This window comes from Oryctolagus cuniculus, chromosome 12 (assembly GCF_964237555.1).
Source record: "Oryctolagus cuniculus chromosome 12, mOryCun1.1, whole genome shotgun sequence".
Taxonomy (NCBI): Eukaryota; Metazoa; Chordata; class Mammalia; order Lagomorpha; family Leporidae; genus Oryctolagus; species Oryctolagus cuniculus.
In genome coordinates this window covers 32,236,146-32,259,081 of record NC_091443.1, presented here as the reverse complement: position 1 = coordinate 32,259,081, position 22,936 = coordinate 32,236,146, and the positions used below count along the sequence as shown (strand labels likewise).

At 37.8% G+C, this 22,936-nt stretch overlaps 1 pseudogene; it reads left to right on the top strand.

The window, feature by feature from the left end:
* The first annotated feature begins 3,442 nt into the window (after window positions 1-3,442).
* LOC100351439 (uncharacterized) lies at window positions 3,443-4,455 on the top strand (annotated as a pseudogene).
* The last annotated feature ends 18,481 nt before the right edge of the window (window positions 4,456-22,936 follow it).

Here is a 22,936-nt window from a genome sequence, read left to right as displayed (position 1 = left end):
GCAACTCGGACTAGACTAAGTTACCGGAATTAAGACTTCTTCTATGCATCTGCTCTCCCACAATATGGCGCTGGGAGAGGAGGAAACAGCTTCTACACAGCTGCCTCCAGTTCAACCAATAAACTGTGGGACCTGCTCCTGATTGGAGGAGAGCAGCGTACTCAGTGTGTGGGTAGCAGAGATGGGATTGGTGGAAGAGGACTATAAAGGAGGAGAGAGACAACATGCACCAGGAACATCTATCTGAAGGAACACCTGTGCAGCCCCCGAGAGAGCCGTCCGGCGGTGTGCCGCTCCCCCGCAGAAGTGGGGAAAGTGGCAGGGGGAACCGCCCTTCCACAGAGGTGGAAGGGACGGTAACCAGCCCGGGAAGAACCAGCAGCAAACCCGGGGAGGGCCGAGCAGACAAAAGAACAGCGCAGGGTCCTGTGTCGTTCCTCCACGAAGAGGGGGGGTGACAAACAACTTAATACATTATCCCTCTTAGTAGTATTTTTGTCTGTTCTACTTAATATGACTGGTTTAATTCTGTAATTAATACACAGTTATTCTTAAGTGTTGAAATTTAACTGAAATGTGATCCCTGTTAAACATAAGAGTAGGAATAAGAGAGGGAAGAGATGTACAATTTGGGACATGCTCAAGCTGACTTGCCCCAAATGGTAGAGTTAGAAACATACCAGGGGACTCCAATTTAATCCCATCAAGGTGGCATGTACCAATGCCATCTCACCAGTCCAAGTGATCAATTTCAGTTCACAATTGATCATAATGAAAGGACTAAGAGTCAAAGGAAGCACATAAACAAGTCTAGTACCTGCTAATACTAACTGATAGAATAAATAAAGGGGAGAGTGATCCAACATGGGAAGCGAGATACTCAGAAGACTAATAGAATGGTGGATGTCCTAAACAGCACTCTGGCCTCAGAATCAGCCCTAAAGGCATTCGGATCTGGCTGAAAAGCCCATGAGAGCATTTCAGGCATGGAAAGCCAAGACACTCTGGCAAAAAAAAAAAAAAAAAAAAAAAAAAAAAAACAAAAAACAAAACAACCAACCCTAAATGAAAGATCTCTGTGAGTGAGATCCCAGTGGAAAGAACAGGTCTTCAAAGAAGGAGGTACCTTTCTCTGAAGGGAGGAGAGAACCTCCACTTTGAATATCACCTTGTCTAAACAAGATTAGAGTCGGTGAACTCAAAAGGCTTCTATAGCCTTGGAAACTCATGACTGGAGCATAGGGAGATTACTGATGCCATAAACAGTAGTGTCAATTTGTAAAGTCAACAACAGGAATCACTGTGCACTTACTCCTCATGTAGGATCTCTGTCCTTAATGTGCTGTACATTGAGACTTAATGCTATAATGAGTACTCAAACAATATATTTCGCTTTGTGTTTCTATGGGGGTGCAAACTGTTGAAATCTTTACTTAATGTATACTAAACTGATCTTCTGTTAAAAAAAAAAAAGAAGAAATTATCAATTCCCAACTTGAGTCTCACTGGGATTAAACATGACAATAGGTCTGATCTGATTTCATCATCATTTAAAAAATCATCTATTATTTTTCACTTTATGTTTGTGTGGGAGCAAACTGTTGAAATCTTTACTTAATGTATGCTAAACTGATATTCTGTATATAAAGAGAATCGAAAATGAATCCTCATGTGAATGGAAGGGGAGAGGGAGTGGGAAAGGGGAGTGTTGCGTGTGGGAGAGATGATATGGGGGTGAAGCCATTGTAATCCATAAGCCGTACTTTGGAAATTTATATTCATTAAATAAAAGTTAAAAAAAAAGATTTATATATGTATGAGATCATGCAGTCCTTGTATTCTGTATCTGGCTTATTTCACTTAGCATAATGACCCCCAGTCCCATCCTTGTTGTTGCAAATGACAATATTTCAGTAGTTGTAGGGATTAATAAAAATTTAGTATGTCTATGTTTCACATTTTCCATATTTCCTTTATCCATTCATCAGTGGATAGACATAGATCTCTTTCATTTTTTGGCTCTTTTGAATAGTGCTACAGTAAAAATGGAAGTGTAGATATCCCTTCAAAAGAATGATTTTATTTCCCTTAGGTTTATATCAAGTAGTGGCATTTCTGAATTGTATGGTAGTTCTACTGTTAGTTTCTTGAGGTATCTCCATACTATTTTCCACAACTGTTGTAGTAATATATATTACCACCAAGAGTGTACATCATTCCCTTTTTTTTTTACATCCTTGTCAATAATTTTCATTTGTCTTCTTAATAACAACCCAGGAAGTAAGCGCTCATTGAGGTTTTGATTTTCATTTCTGTGACAATAAGTATAGCTGAGCATCTTTTCATATATGTGTTGCTCATTTATATGCTTTCATTCATGAATGACAATATACAAAAAAAACATAATTTAAGAGGCCTGGAGGTACCTAGGAGATGATAATTTAGGTCACTATATTTTAGCTTCAGGGAAGAAATGAAAATATCAAAATATTTTTCCTTATGTGGTATACAATATTTAAGGTTGAACCACTGCAAAAATAATTACAGGTCACCAAGAAAACAAACAGAAAAGTAATTTGGATAAAGCTATAAATTTTGCAAGGTAATACTTATATCTAAAATGTAGTATCTTATTATAATACAACTAATGTAAATCAGTCCTAAAAGCAACTTTGGTACATTGAAATTGAATTTCTGCTCATCTTAAAATGTGTATGTAATTTGATGACTCCACAATAGATTTCCTTGTACTATGTGGTATAGTAATCGTGGAGCTATGCATTAAATAATGCACTGATCAATTTCTTACAGATACCACTACTTTTCTTCATATTGCCAGTTTCCTGTTTGCTATCTCTAAGCTTAATTTAGAATGGGATCATGTCAATAATATTTGATAGCACAAGTTAATTTCATCATTTAAAAAACTGCACATCCCTTTTAAAGACAAGCATGTTCTTATGCAACTAGCACTTGACTTTAGCACTTTCTCTTTAGTCTTGCCTTTTTTCTTTCCTCTCTCTTGCATCCCTTTATATTTCTTCTTTACCTATTTCTTTCATCTCTCTGATCTTTTCCTTATTTTTTCATTTTGGCTCAGAATACTAGAATTACCATCCTTAATAATCACTATCTTGATTTTATTATCTCATTTATGTTCTTTTACAAAAAGCCTCCAAAGATCATGTACTGCTATATTACTATACACATTTTCTATATGTATACCTGATTTTTTTTTACACTGTTTACTATGGAAAACAAAGCATCTTTAATTCCTCCAACTTTTTCTTTAATAAATAAAGTACTAGCTCTTAGAGAAACAATTTCCACATGAAGGTGAAGGCATAGTTTCAGAAGCATGTATTTCATTAATATAAGAATACATAAAATCATAATAAAGTATCTTTCAAAAGATATCTTTCCCCGTAGACAGTCTGGGGCCATGGTGGTAATGGCAGCCATCTTGAGTCTGGCTGCCTGGGCCCCCAAAGTACCACTTCTGCTGGGTCAGCCAGCCACTGCCACCAGAGCCCCAGCAGGCAGGGCCCCGCTGCTCAGGGTACTGGGCCAGAGAGGTACCAGCAGAACAGCCCCAGGTATGCAAGCAACAGAGCCTTGAGTACCTGACACCCAAGGACAAGGCGCTGAGGAGGACACTGAAAAAGGAGTAGCAGCTCAGACTGCCAGAAAGCAAAAGAAAGCTCAAATGACTGACATGGAGCAACATGTGGTGGATTTGGAAGAACTGAACCAATAAACTTCTACTAGAAAACCAGCTTTTACGAGAGAGAACTCATGGCTTTGCCTTTGAGGAACAGGAGTTAGGACAACGCGTGGGGATGGATGCTGTGGTTACTGAAGAGGAAGCAGAGGCGGAGGCCAAGGGGAATGGAGTTCTCAGCAGAGAGAGCACAGTGCACCCCTGCAGCAGGTGGTCTTGGTCTTCAAATGTCCTTCCCCAGAAGCTGCCAGCCTGCAGGAGCTCCCAGAAGTCTATGCAGAAGGACACAGTTCCTCACCAGCCTCCCTTTCTCTTTCAATGGGGACGTCATCAGCTAAGCTGAAAGCCATTAATGAACTAATTCATTTTGACCACCATGTCTATACCAAGCTTTTAGTCTCACAGATACCCTCTGTGACAGACAGCCAGTCAAATGTGATAGTGAAAATCAAGGAAGCAGCTCTCAGCCCCTCAGAAAATGATCACCCTGAATTCACTGTCTCAGTGAAGGAAGAGCCTAGAGAAGATGACTTCATTCCAGAGCTGGGCATCTCAAATCTATTTTCATCCAGCAACTGCCTGAAGCCCTCTTTCTGCCAGTTGGTTGCCTATGGTGACTGTGGATATGAGGGCTCCCCTTCCTCCTTCGGCACCACGTCCTAACCCTTGGTGTAAACCATTCTTGAGAGGAAACATTTGCCAATGCACTCTTTCTCCAGCTGATTAGTGTCTAAGAAGTGATCCAGTGCTGTTCCCCTTTCCCTTGACTATTCCACTGCTTGGAGGATAGCAACGAAGCCCCTCCGTGCTTCATTCAGAAAGCCAAAGTAGGGGGTATAGAGAATTCCTCTTAAGTATATGTCTGTTCAAATCTCATAGATGAGGCCATGTACTGTCTTGTGACATCCAGCAGCACAAGGTATTCAGATACATACTTCTGAAGTACAGCACTGGAGGTTTTAAGGGTGGTAATTTTCCCTAAAATACTTATGTAAGAATCATTAATGGACAAATATCTTAAAGTAGACATGGAACTTTGGAACTGCCCCGTGTCATTTCTCTTCCCTCTTTCATAGCATCCTAGGCTTGCCTCTGATTTTAGGTCCTTTAGTTTGCTTCTGCAAGCAGAGAACACCTACCGGAGGGGGCTTCAAGTAAAGATCAACAATCTTTGTAAAATGACAGAAATGTATTATTTAAATGCTTGATGGAATCTTTTCCTGCTAATGTAGCTTCTGGAATGTGCTTTCTCCATTTATTTAAAACTACCCGATACCATCTCACTAGTACAAGTCATCAATTTCAGTTCACAATTGATCACACTGATAGGTCTAAGAGTCAAAGGGATCACATAAACAAGATTAGCGTTTGTTAATACTAACTGACAGAATTAAAAAGGAAGAGAATGATCCAACATGGGAAGCAGGATACACAGCAGACTCATAGAATGGCAGATGTCCTAAACAGCACTCTGGCCTCAGAATCAGCCCTTAAGGCATTCGGATCTGGCTGAAGAGCCCATGAGAGTATTTTAGGCATGGAAAGCCAAGACACCCTGGCAAAAAAAAAAAAAAAAAAAAAACCTACATGAAAGATTTCTGTGAGTGATATCCCAGTAGAAAGAAAGGGCCATCAAAGAAGGAGGTACCTTTCTCTGAAGGGAGGAGAGAATTTCCACTTTGACTATGACCTTGTCTAAATAAGATTGGAGTCAGCAAACTCAAAAGGCTTCCATAGCCTTGGCAACTCATGACAAGAGCCTAGGGAGATTACTGACGCCAGAAACAAGAGTGTCAATTTGTTAAGTCAACAACTGGAGTCACTGTGTACTTACTTCTCATGTGGGATCTCTGTTCTTAATGTGTTGTCCAATGTGAATTAATGCTATAATTAGTACTCAAACAGTATTTTACACTTTATGTTCTGTGTAGGTGCAAACTGTTGAAATCTTTACTTAATATACACTAAATTGATCTTCAGTATACAAAGAGAATTGAAAATGAATCTTGATGTGAATGGAATGGGAGAGGGAGCAGGAGATGGGATGGTTGCAGGTGGGAGGGAAGTTATGGGGGGAAAAAGACATTGTAATCCATAAGCTGTACTTAGGAAATTTATATTTATTAAATAAAAGTAAAAAAAAAAAAGAAAAGAAAAAAACTACCTATTCAATCAAAATGTAAAATGCAAAAAAAAAAAAGGGGGGGGGGATATTTTTCCTTTCTTCTATATAGTAGAAAATATTCAAGGACAAGAAATGAGCAAAAAAGAGAGGGGGAAAAAAGGAGATTAAGAAAGGTAGTGGTGGGCTGACACGGTGGTGCACTAGGTTAATCCTCCGCCTATGGAGCCAGCATCCCATATGTGTGCCAGGTTCTAGTCCCAGTTGCTCCTCTTCCAGTTCAGCTCTCTGCTGTGGCGCAGGAAGGCAATGGAGGATGGCCCAAGTGCTTGGGCGCCTGCACCTGTGTGGGAGACCAGGATGGAGTACCTGGCTCCTGGCTTCGGGTCGTTGCAGCGCTGGACGTAGCGGCCATTTGGGGAGTGAACCAAGGGAAGGAAGACCTTTCTCTCTGTCTCCCTCTCACTGTCTAACTCTATCTGTCAAATAAAAAATAAAAGAGTCAAGGGTTCAATTTCCTTTAAAAAAAAAAAAAAAAGAAAGAAAGAAAGGTAGTGGTGGGGCCAGCACCATGGCATAGTAGGCTAAGCCCCTGCCTGAGGTGTCCCATATGGGCGCAGGTTCACGTTCCATCTGCTTCTCTTCTGACCCAGCTTTCTGCTGTGGCCTAGGGAAGCAGTAAAAATAGAAGATGGCCCAAGTGCTTGGTTCCCTGCACCTGTGTGGGAGACCTGGAGGAAGCTCTTGGTTTCTGGCTTCAAACTGCACTGATGCCAGTGTTTGCTGAAAAAAGTCACCCTGTGTAAAAGCCTTAGGGATGAATCCTGCAAAAATGCCTTCTTGGGACCGTGCACTTAAATGTTCAGGTTAAATCTGTCTGCATATCTAAACAAGGGACAAATTGTCCACAGAGAACAAAAAGCTTCCTGCATGTGTATCCTCAAGGTAGTAGCATTAGAAGTTAGAACTTGCAAAGCTGAGGCTCTTCGTAATGGAGCAGGAGAGAGAGATGAGCCTGACTCAGCTCACCAGGGTCAGTGTCATGACTAACCCCTGCCAAGTCTGCAAGCCACCCTTGGGGAGCTATTTGACTGCTCAACCACCCACTGCAGAGAGCTGAGCAACATCCGTAAATACTATATAACGAGAAGATTTTGTTCTAAGGGGTGGCTATTACATGGACAAAAACCACAGAAAATCCTGTGTTTATGTTGGAGGTCAAATTCTTGGCAAGTGAAGCTTTTAGTTACCACCCTCTGCAGCATAAAAGAAAAATGAAATAACTGTGCACTTCCCCACAATGTTTTTCTCCCTTCCTGTCAGGTTTCTGCCTAAAATACAGCCTCATGACTGGAGTTAAACTACATGCAGGTGCTAATGCTGGCAGAGGGCTAAGGCTAATAAAGTTCTACGTGGAGCAGAGCCACAGGGCAGCAGATGGCGAGTGATTCCACGCAGAAGCTGGCACGTGTCCCTTTATGCTATGTACACAGCACAGTACATGACAAGGCCGAAGTGCGGGAAATCTCCAATTAGGTTTAAGGACAGTCGCACCTAAACCAATATTTATAATAAACAGGGGAAAAAAAAAAAAAAAAACATGTCCAAGACTGTAGTATACAAGAGTACTTCAAAAAGTTTGAGGAAAAATTAAATTAAAAGATAAGTTTAATTTAGTTTTGGGTCAAAAAATTTCTGAAATCCATGCATATTTTTCCATAACAAGCATTTTCCATGGACTTTTTGAAGACCTCCTTCACACATAAATTTCTCAAAGTTTTCTTTTTCAACATAAGGAACTTATCTTTGAATTCCAATTTCTAAAAACTGTTTGAAGTATTCGCTTATATATGATGAAATATTTATAGTGCACTATACATACAAATTCTTCTCTCTGATTTCATTTTTATATGAAAACTATTTTGAAAGTGGCTATGCCAAATTCTATTTTACGTTTCACTTTTATCAAACTGGATGCCTGGCAGAATCACACCTTCCATAGCTACAGAGGGAGGACCACTCAACACCAAGAGCCTCACTGTGTGGACGCACTCCAGCAGGCCATTTCAACTCTATTCTCAAAAATAAAGGAAAAGAGCCCGTAGGAATGTTTTGCTTTGCAAGGAGGAAATAGAAGCTTTCCTCTCCTGGGGAAAACTAATAGTGTTAACCCCTCTCACATAAGAACAAAATGCTTTGTTCTTTGAAGAGAATAACAGATAATGGGTTAAGTTTTGGTATTCCATTCTATACCATTTCCGAGTCCACGTGGGATCCTGAAGGGCAATTCCAATCGCATGTGAGAAAGATCTAACCTTACACACCATGTGAAGTCAGCAGCCCGTCCTAAGCGGCCTCGAGGGTTCACCAATCTATGCACTCTTCATATCAAAGCTTGCTTCTACATAACAGTTATTACTCTGTGCCATTGGGGGCAATTTCTTCTTATTTGAAAATTTTCATTCAGGTGACTAGGGAATGAATAATTTGTTAACACATTCACAAGGAACACAAATAATAGAAAACACTAAATTTAGGATTCCAATTTTGACTCATTATTTAGTGAGGAAGAGTTAGCCTTCAAGAAATGGTGAAATCTTCATATTTAACTAATGCAATTACCAAACATTAAATCTGTAAACCTACACCAATCTCAGTGAATTAGAATATAAAGTAAGTCATCACACAAAGGAAAATATCCCACATCATAGGAAACTGGTCTAAAATGACACAACTAAAGACCAGAATAAGTTTCTATACATATGTGTAAAGAGTAATGATTTTCAAGATCTTTTCTTTCATTATTCAGTGTTTGAGGAAAAGCTATTGTATTTCACTTTATTATTTTATCAATCTAATTTAGGTTCAGATAAATTTGGAATATAAATATAACCTAACATATTTAAAATTTAAATAATAGATTTTTCATTACATAAAAGCACAGACATGTAGATTGCTAAGGAGAATAAATCACTGGAATTTTCAGTCCCTTTTGTACAGAGAGGCATTTCATAAAAAATGATGAGAAAAAAGGTCTAACAAATATTCCATAATAATTATGAGTATTTGAAAAAACAAATAAGCATAATAATACTTCCTAACTATGGATTATCATATCTCATAAAAGCAAATCTTAGACTTATATAAGATTTTTGGTCACTAAGTTTCTTATTCAATTTGTGAGAAAAATAAAAAAGCTGACTCACAACATTAACTTACTGAGTATTTAATATAACGTAGTAAAAAGTTAGGGTATGTGTAGAGTTTATATTCCCTATTACACAAGCATTTGAAAGAAACCATGGTTAACAGTTACCCTTGGGCTTCTATTTAGTACAAAGTCATCTGAGTCACCACAGACGTATGCCTAGATAGGAGATTGAACCAGGACACTTCATGGCACATCAAAAATGAGAATTCTTGGGACTTTTATCTAGACTTTCTCTGAGATCCAAAATATTGACAGCAGACTCTCAACCAATCTGGGTACATTAAAGCTAGAACCTTACAATAAGAAAATTAAGAAGTGTTGCATTATTTGCACTCTAAGGTAAAGGGATAAGCCATTCTTATCTCTTACACTATTTGTACTTCTTAATTCCCTTCTGGAGGACTGATTACAACCGGCCAATTGGTTTTCAGCATGCACACTGCTCAATGTCACTCATCATTTTTTTCTTTCCTTATAAAAATATTCTTCATTCCTATTTTCATGACAAGTGAAAGTTTTAGAGGAATTTTATGAGACATTCTTAATTTACAATATAGTTACTTTTTGGATCATTTTAATGGTTTTGAGATAGGAAAGAAATGTGTCTTTGTCAATAAAAAGAATGACATATTTGGAATGTTTTTAGTAATATCAAGAGATCTTTCTATGACCAACACTGTGACATAGTAGGCTAAGCTTCCACCTACGGTGCTGGCATCCCATATGGGTGCAGGCTTGTGTCCCAGCCGCTCCTCTTCTGATCCAGCTCTCTTCTTAAGGCCTGGGAGAGCAGTGCAAGATAGCCCAAGGGCTTGGGGCCCTGCACCCATATGGGAGACCTGGAAGAACCTCCTGATTCTTAGCTTCAGATTGGCTTAGCTCCTGCCATTGTGGCCATTTCAGGAGTGAACTAACGGACGATTTCTCTCTCTCACACTGTCTGTCTGTCTGTCTGTCTCTCTCTCTCTCTCAGCTCTACCTCTCAAATAAATAAATAAAACCTTTTTTTTAAAAAAAGGCCTTTCTTCTGTTTAACATAGTTCATGAGGTGTAAGAGAGGTTGTGTGTTTTTTAGAATAGAGGAAATTATCTGCAAAGGGATTAAAGGGACATTGACATTTGGAGAAAACATGATTTGGAGAAGAAATACAAAAGACATGAGATCCCATCATGTCAAATTACAGGCTGGCTTTATTTTATTCTTTTCTAGGCCGCCAAATTATAGAAAGATCTGATCAGAGGCCAGCAGTATGGTGTAGTGGGTAAGGCCGCTGCCCGCATTGCCGGAATCCCATATGGGTGTCAGTTCGGATCCTGGCTGCTCCAGTTCCAATCTAGCTCTCTGCTATGGCCTGGGAAAGCAGTGGAAGATGGCCCAAGTCCTTGGACCCCTGAACCCACTTAGGAGACCACAAAGTATCTCTTGGTTGCAGATTGCAGCTTTTTGAATCTTTATTCCCCCGGTGAACAACTATTTTTATTGATTATCAACAGTCTTTAAATGCATAGTGCCAGACCTTAAATAAATTGTCATGGGCTCAAGCAATCACAGGAAACCTACAAATTTTAATAAAAGCACAAACACAAGAGTGTTTTGATGGGATGTAAGATGAATCATCCCAATTTGAAGAATAAGTATGACATCAGCAAATGCCAACCACAAGAGGTGTGGCAAGTTAATGCTCATAGGCAGGCTTCAACTAAGAGCTAGGGCTTGGATTCAAGCAATTTCAGGATGCAAATTGTTGGTGCTTGAACATGAATTAACATTATAGTTACAGCATTTTCAACATATAGCTTTTCAAACATTAAAGCAAAAAATACATACTGATTTTAGGAAAAATTTAAACAAAAAAGGCAAAAGAAATCTATAAAGGTTTTGCCAACACCACTTCTAATGCACAATCCAACTTCACTGCTTTGAGGTAACCATTGATAATATTTTTTCGTTTATTTTCAATATCTTTTCATTGAATATGTAATCATGTGGATGTGATTACCTATGTATATTTGAAGAATGAGTGATTTTTAATTTATTTTTGAAGTTATCTTCATAAAATTAAATAATATAATTTATTTTGTAAACATATTTCTTCCCACATTTTCTTTCCCACATTGTCTCAAAGTTGTTGTTAGTTTAATACTGTATAATGATACAACATTATCTTGCATTCTCATAGTTTATAATATTATTGCTTCTTTGTGCACCATAGTTCTTGCTGTTGTAATGTTTTTCCACATGCAACTGGATCCATTGCTCAGCAGCAGCTGATGACCTGGTTTCTATGCTTTATGACTTATTTCATGGAATCAATTTGTTGACAGTATATCATCCTCAAATCATACCTTTCCATAGTCACTGAGAATGCTATATTTTCTAAGCATTTGCACTGTGTCTAAAGGTCTGTCTTCCATATGTGTGCATAATGAAAGCTTGTCTTCCATTTAAAAGTTCATTGGCCTTTTGCATTACTTAGAATTCAGCTGTCATTACATTACTGTAATTAGGAACTGATGGTCACTATTGAGACACCTGAGTCAAAGTTGATATTTATTTCTCTTCATTAGTTCCTCTCACAGTTTTCATACTTTCTGTCTGAAAGTTTGATGGGTACTTTTGAAATTCAACATGTCTTTCTTTATGAGTGCTGAGGAACGTGGTAGTCTTCAGAGAGAATGTCTCATGGGTGTTGGGAACCCCCATAGGTCTGCTGGTTAGGAAGTGGAATACAGGAAGGTAGGGAGAGCACTACACCACACTGTGGTCGACAAGTATTGTATTGGGTCTTCCTTCAGGTTCTGTCTGCTCCTTCTGGAACTATTTCCACCCACAGGGTCACATAATCCAGAAACAGCTCCAATAACTCATCACAATAGCTCCAAAGCCACACATCCACATAGAGATCCTGCATCTCTCTCCTATCAAGAAATTCAGGAAAATAAACATTTTGCTTTCCTCCTCCTTTTAGAACCTAATCTCAAAGGCAGCAAGAAGTCCAATGTTTCAAGGAAAAAAAGAAGTCTTCATGAAACTTAATAATCTTAATAACCTGTGGCAGGTTAATAATCAAATGTTTGATCCTATACTATGGAAAGAATTCAACAAAATACAAGAAATAAACATTGTTCCTCAATAGCAGAGACAAGGGCTGTAACAATAATCAATTCTCAAAATGTCAATTTTGCTTAGAAATATTACATTACATTTTTGTATTCTATTAAATAGTTAACACAGATCAGGAAAAATATATCACATTTGTCTTTTTGGGACTGTCATATTTTACTAAGTATTATGGTTTCCATTTGCATCCATTTTGTTTATTTTTTTAACTGCTGAGTAGTGTTCTGTAGTATATATACATGCTCTGTTTTCTTTATCCAGTTATCAGTTGAAGGGCATCTGGGTTGATTCCATATCAATATTGTGAATTGAGCTGCAATGAACATGGGGGAACAGACAACTCTATAAGCTTATTTCATTTAATTTGGGCATACTCCCAGACATGGGATAGCTGGGTCATAGGGTGGATATATTTTCATATTTCTGAGGAATCTCCATATTGTCTTCCCCAAAGGTTGTACCAGTTTACATTCCCACCAACAGTGGATTAGTGAACCTTTTTCTCCATATCTTCACCAGCATTTAGTATTTTTTTATTTCTATAGAGCCATTTTAACTGGGGTAAGGTGAAGCCTCATTCTCGTTTTTATTTGCATTTCTCTAATGACTAGTGATCCTGAGCATTTTTTCACATGTCTGTTGGCCCTTGGAATTTCCTCTTCTGAAAAATGCCTGTTCAAGTCCCTTGCCCAATTCCTAACTATATTGTTTTGTTTCTGTTGAGTTTCTTGAGCTCTTTATAGATTCTGTATTTTAATTCATTATCAGTTGCATAGTTTGCAAATATTTTTCCCTTTCTGACATTTGCCTCTTCCCTTTATTGAGTGTTTCCTTTGCAGTGCAGAAGCTTCATAGCTTGATAAAATCCCATTGATGATTTTTTCTTTTGATTGCCTACAATTATCATTCCACATGAATTATTCTTAGAACATGGTATTTATTTATTTAGACAGGCAGAATTAGACAGTGAGAGAAAGAGAGACAGAGAGAAAGGTCTTCCTTTTCTGTTGGTGCCGTGCCGATCTGAAGCCAGGAGCCAGGTGCTCCTCCTGGTCTCCCATGCGGGTGCAGGGCCCAATCACTTGGGCCATCCTCCACTGCCTTCCCGGGACACAGCAGAGAGCTAGAATGGAAGAGGAGCAACCGGGACAGAATCTGGCATCCCAACCAGGACGAGAACCTGGGGTGCCAGCGATGCAGGTGGAGGATTAACCTAGTGAGCCACAGTGCCAGTCAGAACATGGTATTTAATGCCATCAAGCATATTTATGGCTTTATTTAGGTAAAGTTTCATTTACCTATATCTTTAATATATTTTGTTTCATTTTCAGTTAGTATTTTCAAGAACACCCTCTGTACATGATTTGAGTCTTCTTTTTTTTGACATTCTTCTATAGAACAAATTTATTTCTTTGTATGACTTTTGTCAGCCTGTTCTCCATGGCATTGGATATGCATTTTCAGCAACAGCCCTTCTGGTTCTCATTGTCTTTGATGAATATCTCATATATGTAGTGGTTCAGTTGTTTTAAAGAAAAAATTATTTAATTTATTTGAAAGTCAGAGTTACAGAAAGAGAGAGAGACAGAGAGAGATTCCCTCCATTGGTTCATTCTCCCAGTGGCCACAATGCCCAGGGCTGGGCCAGAAGCCTGGATCTTCTTCCAGGTCTACCACATGTGTAGTAGGGGCCCAACCACTTGGGCCATCTTCTGCTGCTTCCCCCAGGCCACCTGTACAGAGCTGGATTGTAAATGGAGCAGCCAGACAGGAACTGGCACCCACATGGTATGCCAACACTGCAGAGTGCTGCCCAATCTGCAATGCTACAATTCAGGGCCCAAATGTTTTCTTTTCTTTGTTTTGCTGATCAGTTACCTTCTTTTGTTTTCCTAGAAGCAATAGACACAAATAACTAAGGGCAGGGATTTTGGAGCCACAGTGATTGGAATCCAATACTTTCTCTGCTGTGTTAAAAATTATCAGATTACGTTAGCAGGTACTAGACTTGTCTATGTGTTCCCTTTGACTCCCAGTCCCTTCACCATGACCAACTGTGAACTGAAACTGATCACCTGGAACAGTGAGATGGCATTGGTACATGCCACCTCGATGGGATTGAATTGGAATCCCCTGGTATGCTTCCAACTCCACCACTTGGGGCAAGTCAGCCTGAGCATGTCCCAAATTATACATCTCTTCCCTCTCCCATTCCCACCACCATGTTCAACAGGGATCACATTTCAGTTAATTTTCAACACTTAAGAATAACTGTGCATCAATTACAGATCTAAACCAGTCATATTAAGTAGAACAGATAAAAAAAACTACTAAGAGGGATAATGTATTAAGTTGTTCATTAACAGTCAGGGCTATGCTGATCAAGCCACCATTTCCCATAGTGTCCACCTCACTCCAACAGGTTTCCCTCTTGGTGTTCAGTCAGTCGTCACCGATCAGGGAGAACATATGGGGAGAGTGATCCAACATGGGAAGTGAGATACTCAGCAGACTCATAGAATGGCAGATGTCCTAAATAGCACTCTGGCCTCAGAATCAGCCCTAAAGGCATTCGGAGCTGGCTGAAAAGCTCATGAGAGTATTTCAGGCATGGAAAGCCAAGACACTCTGGCAAAAGATCTCTGCGAGTGAGATCCCAGTGGAAAGAACAGGTCATCAAAGAAGGAGGTACCTTTCTCTGAAGGGAGGAGAGAACCTCCACTTTGACTATGACCTTGTCTAAACAAGATAAGAGTCGGAGAACTCAGAGGGCTTCCATAGCCTTGGAAACTCATGACTGGAGCATAGGGAGATTACTGATGCCATAGACAGGAGTGTCAATTGGTAAAGTCAACAACAGGAGTCACTGTGCACTTACTCCTCATGTAGGATCTCTATCCTTAATGTGCTGTACATTGAGATTTAATGCTATAACGAGTACTCAAACAATATATTTCACTTTGTGTTTCTATGGGGGTGCAAACTGTTGAAATCCTTACTTAATGCATACTAAACTGATCCTCTGTAAAAAAAAAAAAAAAAAAAAAGAAATTATCAATTCCCAACTTGACTCTCACTGGGATTAAACATGACAATAGGTCTGCTCTGATTTCATCATCATTTAAAAAAATCATCTATTATTTTTCACTTTATGTTTTGTGTGGGAGCAAACTGTTGAAATCCATACTTAATGTATACTAAGCTGATCTTCTGTATATTAAGATAATCGAAAATGAATCATGATGTGAATGGAAGGGGAGAGGGAGTGGGAAAGGGGAGGGTTGTGGGTGGGAGGTACGGTATGGGGGGGAAGCCATTGTAATCCATAAGTCGTACTTTGGAAAATTATATGCATTAAATAAAAGTTTAAAAAAAAATTATCAGATTACTTCACTTGTCTTTAATCAGTTTTCTCACCTGATTAATGTGAATAATAAGGATACCCACTTCATTTATTTGCTGTGAGAATCATATGAACAGTTAGCAGAGCACCTACAAGATAAGTTGAAGCAATTAGCTACTGAGTACATAATAAGTATTATGGAAGCATTAATTATTATCTCTCTTTTTTTTTAGTAGCGTCCTTTCTTTTTTTTTGGTGGTTATATAATAGCTTTATTTTTTCTTTTTTTATTTTGAAGAAGAGAGTTTTTAAAGGTACTCTCCTTTGCCTAAGAAAATCATAGTTATTGCTGAGCTAACACACTAGCATATAAATGATCCTCAAAGTTAATACTAAAGAAATTGAAATCAGCATATGAAAATTATCAGTATCTACAGCTCAATTCACAGTAGCTAAGATTGGAATCAACCCTGATGTCCGTCAGCTGATGACTGGAAAACGAAAATGTGGTATATATACACCATAGAATATGACATAGTCCTAAAAATGAATGAAATTTCATCATTACAGTAAAATGGATGCAGCTGGAGACCATCATACTTAGTGAAATAAGCCATACTAAAGATTATGCTAGTTAATATATAGATTACAAAAATTAATGTACATGAGTAAAATTGACTTTTTAGGATTTGATTATTTTTTATAGCCCTTGTCTACATTCCTGAAAAACTGTGGTCTTCCTACCTTCTATTGAATTCTTTATATAGTGGAAGATTAAGCCTCTAATTATTAAGTAATTTGAATATATGCTATAGCAAAAATTAAAAGGAAAACAGAAAAGGTGGAGAGTACCATTATGTTCTTAAAATTATGTGAAATATGTTCTCTTTATATAAATAAAAAAGTCAGCTGAGTTTTTTCCTCTTTGTAATGAGTAAAGCAATTAAAACATTGCTCAAAAATACATTCATTATGTCATAACTATTTCAGAACTTTAGCTGAAAACCGATCTTTGTGTCTCCTTTGTTTTCCTCTTGAGTCATTTCCAGTAGTTTTCTCAGGTTATCAGTCAACTCACACAAAGGGTAAAACTTTTTGGCTGGCAAAATCTTTGGAGTCCCTTCTGCCACTGTGTGAAGTTGAACATGCACCCTGTTTTGGAATCCCAGTGACCTATTAATGGATTTTGGTTTTGATTTGGCTTCTATTTCTTTGGAGATGGTTCTTACAGATTTTACTAATTTCTTTATGAAGTAATATCACTCTCTGTTATAATATAATGGAATTTCTAATAAAAACAACTGCTACTATTTCATGCTACAAAAAAAAAAAACTGGATTCAAATGTATTTACTTCTTATACTATGTGTATTGTTTTAGCAAATCAGATGACTTTCTTAAAATTCTGTCTCTTGAGACTTCACTAATATTAATGTTCTTACAAATCACAGTAACCAGGGATCCCAAGTATCATTTACAATCTCTAAAGAACCACATTAGAAAATTTTTGCATGCTTTATGAAGAATAATGACTTCATAATGCTACTTTATATTATCATATCTCATTCCTCTACTAGATTATGAAGCTCTTTTGTTAAAAAGAACATTTTACAATTTATATGCCTTCACAGAGACCCATGCCCATAGTTTCTCTGTAAAATATATTTGTAAATTAAAATGGCACAGATGAATATAAAAAAGTTAGAAAAAATATTTTAACAAAACATTTCAGATGGAGAACATTTATATATTCAGAGCCACTATTCTGTTCTATGAAACTAATAAGAATAGAATATATGATATTTTTCAGAGCTCAACTTAACAATTATTCTTAGGAACCTTTAACATTAAACACTGTATTTTTTCAAAGTGTTTAACCTACTATCACATTTATTTAAAAAACTGCTATCCAAATCTCTGCCCATGTGGCATTTCTCATATCCATTAATCACATTTTTTGGTATTTAACGACACAAGGGACACATGGGCTTGGACAGAACTTTATAAAAATAAAAGATAAGACAAAGTAAAATGAATACTTAGATGAGATCAAACTTTGTTGAGTTTTCCAACTGAGTTCCTTTTTGAGTTTTAGAAAATATCTGGATTTACTAGAAGGTAATGACAAATAAGCTACACACACATACAGACACACACACATATATATAATGTAGCATTTTCTATTAATATATTTCCCCTCGAACAAAAACTCTTTTACTTATTTTTCTTTATTTACTAGTTATTTTGACATGCTATAAAGATAAGTGTGAACTATTAAGAAATAGTGCCTTGTAGGCAGCAAAGAGATGACTTTTATTTTTTGCTCCATTCAGCCAGTCGAAGCCTTTCTTTTTTTTTTTTTTAATTTATTTGACAGGTAGAGTTACAGACAGTGAGAGATAAGGACAGAGAGAAAGGTCTTACTTTCATTGGTTCACTCCCCAAATGGCCTCCATGGCCAGCACTGCACTGATCCGAAGCCAGGAGCCAGGTGCTTCCTCCTGGTCTCCCATGTGGGTGCAGGGACTCAAGCACTTGGGCCATCCTCCACTGCCCTCCAGGACCACAGCAGAGAGCTGGACTGGAAGAGGAGCAACTGGGACTAGAACCCGGTGTCCACATGGGATGCTGGTGCCGAAGGCGGAGGATCAACCAAGTGAGCCATGGCACTGGCCCCCAGTCTGGAGAGTTCAGATTTTTTGCCTTCACATTCTTTCATAGTGATGACCATGTTTCTGTGTTTCTGCATGTAACACATTCTTAAGTGCCTTTTTCTAAGGCTAAACCAGTGGTGACAAATTCTTTCAATTTCTGTTATGGAAGGTATTTATTTCGCCTTCATTCATAAATAAGAGCTTTGCAGAGTACAGTATTTTGGGTTCACAGATTATTTTTTGTCTTAAGACTTGGAACGTATCTCCCCATTCTCCAGTAGACTGTATAGTTTCTGATGACAAGTTAGCTCTGAGTCTAATTGGAGATCCACTGAAAGTAATCTGGAGTTTCTATTGTGTACATTTTGAAATATTTTCTTTATGTTTTATTGTGGAGACTTTGACAACAATGTGTCATGATGAAGATCTTTTATGGTCATGTCTATTAGGAGTTCTATTTGCTGCTTGTACTTGGATGTCTCTTTCTCGAAATTAGGGAAGTTTTCTGCAATCATTTCACTAAATAGGCCATCAGATCCATTCTTTCTGTCCAGGCCTTCAGGAAATCCTAAGATCTGTATGTTTGGTCGTTTGTTAGTAAGTAACCTGCAGATCTCCAATAGTGTTTTTTAGTTTTCTAATTTCTTCTTGTTTTTTTATCTCACTGTAAAATTTCCAGAGATTTGTCCTCCAACTCAGCTATTCTTTCTTCTGATTCACTGAGTCTGTTTTTAAGGCTTTCCAGTAGGGGCTGGCACTGTGGCTCACTTGGTTAATCCTCCGCCTGCAGCACTGGCATGCTATATGGCTGCTGGGTTCTAGTCCCACTTGCTCCTCTTCCTGTCCAGGTCTCTGCTGTGGCCAGGGAGGACAGTGGAGGATGGCCCAAGTGCTTGGGCCCCTGCACTTGCACAGGAGACCAGGAGGAAGCACCTGGCTCCTGGCTTCGGATCAGTGCAGCGCCAGCTGTAGCGGCCATTTGGGGAGTGAACCAATGGAAGGAAGACCTTTCTCTCTGTCTCTCTCACTGTCTATAACTCTATCTGTCAAAAAAAAAAAAAAAAGGCTTTCCACTGCATTTTGTGTTTGTGCTATTGAATTCTACATTTCCATGATTTCATTTTGATTTCTCTTTAAGATCCCAATTTCATGGGAGAAATTTTCTTTCATAACATGTATGGATTTCATTTGCTCATAGATTTGCATCTGATTACCTATAAGTAATCCTATGATCAATTTTTGAATTCCATTTCTGTTATTTGTTCAGTCTCTTCAGTTTCACATTCTAGTATTCATGTATTGTGTTCATTTGGGGATGTCAAATTTTCTCCCTTAGAGTCATTTATTGAATTACTACATTTTTAGTGATAATTACTGGTTTCTTTTTTGTTTTGATTTTTCCCTTTTAATGAATTTGTCTTGACTTATCTAGCCTTACAAAAGATGCTTAAGGATGTGCTACACAAAAAACACAGAAACATGGCCATACTGTGAAAGAAGGTGAAGGCAAAATATATCCCAGTAAAATTCCAAGGAAATCCAAAGTAAAAAATAGTAATATTTATGGGAAAATGACAGGGCCAAGACCTTAATTATCACCTTAAATGTAAATGGCCTCAATGCTACAGTTAAAAAAGATACAGGCTGGGGGACAGTGCTGTGGTGCAGCAGGTTAAAGCCATGGCCTGCAGTGCCAGTATCCCAAATGGGTACCGGTTCGAGTCCCAGTTGCTACACTTCTGATCTAGTTCTCTGCTATGGCCTGGGAAAGCAGCAGAAGATGGCTGAAGTCTTTCTACCTGTGTGGAGACCTGGAAGAGGCTCCTGGCTCCTGGCTCCTGGCTCCTGGCTCCTGGCTCCTGGCTTCAGATCAGTTCAGCTTTGGCCATTGCAGTTTTGGGGAGTGAACCAAAGAATGGATGACCTCTCTCACTCTAGCTCTGCCTCTCTCTGTGACTCCAAATAAATAAAATAAATCTTTAAAAAATAAGAGAACCACTGGCTGAATGGATTAAGCAAAACCCATATATTTTCAGCCTACAGAAACATATCTCACCAACAAAGATGCCCACAGACTGAAAGTGAAAGGATGGAAAAAGATATTCCATGCTATCAGAAACCAAAAAAAGTGCTGGTGTAGCCATCCTAATACCAGGCAAAATAGACTTTACCACAAAAACTGTTAAAAGAGACAAAGAAGAGCACTATGTAATGGTTAAGGGATCAATTCAACAGGAAGATGTAGCTATTATAAACATATATACACCTAATTACAGGGGACCTGGCTATTTAAAAGAAATGAAAATGAATCTGAAGGGAGACATATACTTCAATACAATATTAACTGAGGAATTCAATAACCCACTCTCAGCTATGGACGTATCAACCAGACAGAAAATCAGCAAGGAAACAACAGAATTGATCTATACTATAGACCAAATGGACCTAAAAGATATCTATAGAATTTTCCATCCTACTATCACAGAACACACATTCTTCTCTCTAGGGTATGGGACTTTCTCTACGATGGTATTGTGATGCCTCTGACTTTGTTTTTGTTGTATAAGATTGCTTTAGCTATTCAGGATCTATTATGTTTCCATATGAATTTAGCATCATTTTTTCAGATCTGAGAAGAATGTAAGTGGTATTTTTATTGGTATTGCATTTGATCTATAAAGTGCTTTTGGTAGTATGGACATTTTGATGATATTGGGCCATAAAGCAAGTCTCAACAAATTCAAAATAATTGAAATCATACCATGCATCTTCTCAGACCACAATTGAATGAAGCTGGAAATTAGCAAATCAGGAATCTCTAGGATATGTGCAAGCCCATGGAGACAGAAGTAGAAAAAAATCAAAAGAAAAATCAAAAACTTTCTGGAAACAAATGAGGATGACAATACAAAATATCAAAAACTTATGGGATACAGCCAAAGCAGTGTTAAGAGGAAAGTTTATAGCCATTGGTGCCTACATTAAGAAATTTGAAAGGAACCAAATAAATGGTCTATCAATGAATCTCAAGGATCTAGACAAACAACAGCAAAACAAACCCTAGAGATGAAAATGGAAATGTAAAAACAGATACCACAGAAATAAAAAGAATCACCAGAAATTACTACAAAGAGCTGTATGCCAACAAATCAGGAAACCTAGACGAAAAAGATATATTTTTGGACATATACAACCTAACTAAATTGAACCATGAAGACTTAGAAAACCTAAACAGACCCATAGCCAAGACGGGAATTGAATCAGTAATAAAGAACCTCCCAACAAAGGACTGTACAGTGTGGCTGCTGAATTCCACCAGAGATTTATAGAAGAAATAGCTCCAATTCTTCTCAAGCTGTTAAAAATAATAGAAAGGAAGTCACTCATCCAAAATTCTATGAAGGCAGCATCACCTTAATTCCCAAATCTGAAAAAGATGCAAGTGAGAAAGAGAACTACAGACCAATTTCCCTGATGAACATAGACACAAAAATACACAACAAAATACTAGCCAGTTGAATCCAACAACACAGCAGAAAGACCATTCACCTGAACCAAGTGGGATTTATCCCTGTTATACAGGTATGCTTCAGCATTCACAAATCAATCAATGTGATACATCACATTAACAAATTGAACAAAAACCATATGATTATCTCAATAGATCAGAGAAAGCATTTGATAAAATACGATACACTTTCATGATGAAAACTCTAACCAACTTTGGTATAGAAGGAACATTCCTCACACAATCAAGGCAATTTATGACAAACCCTCGACAAGAATCCTATTGAATAGGGAAAATTTGGAAGCATTCCCACTGAGACACAGAACAAGACAACGATGCCCATTCTCACCATTACTATTCAATTTATTTTTTTGGGGGGGGTGTGATTTTTTAAAATTTTATTTAATGAACATAAATTTCCAAAGTACAGCTTATGGATTACAATAGCTTCCCCCCACATAACTTCCCTCCCACCCATAACACTCCCCTCTCCCACTCCCTCTCCCCTGCCATTCACTTCAAGATTAATTTTCAATTATCTTTATATACAGAAGATCAATTTAGCATATATTAAGTAAAGATTTCCACAGTTTACACCCACACAGAAACACAAAGTATAAAATACTATTTGAGTACTAATTATAGCATTAATTAAACACCTAAGAGTAATTGTGTATTAATTACAGAGTTCAACCAATAGTTTTAAGTAGAACATAAAAAATACTAAAAGGATAAAGTATTAAGTTTTTTTTTCTTTTTCTTTTTTGTTTGTTTGTTATATAGTTATTTTTTATTTAATAAATGTGAATTTACAAAGTGCAACTTGTGTATTGTTGTGCCCCACCCCCCAATTATTCAATTTAGTCCTGGAAGTTTTAGCCAGAGCCATTAGACTAGAAAAAGCAATCAAAGGGATAAATTGAGAAGAAGGAAGCTAAATTATAGCTTTTTGCAGATAACATAATTCTATCCATAGGGGATCCAAAAGACTCAACTTGGAGACTATTGGGACTCGTAGAAGAGTTTGGTAAAGTGGCAGGATATAAAATCAACACACAAAAATTAACATCCTTTGTATGCACAGACAATGCCATGACTAAGAAAGAACTTCTAAGATTGATCCCTTTCACAATAGCTACAAAAAATTAAATACCTTGGAATAAAATTAACCATGAATGTTATAGATCTCTATGACAAGAATTACAAAACATTAAAGAAAGCAATAAAAGAAGACATAAAAAATGGAAAAACCTTCCA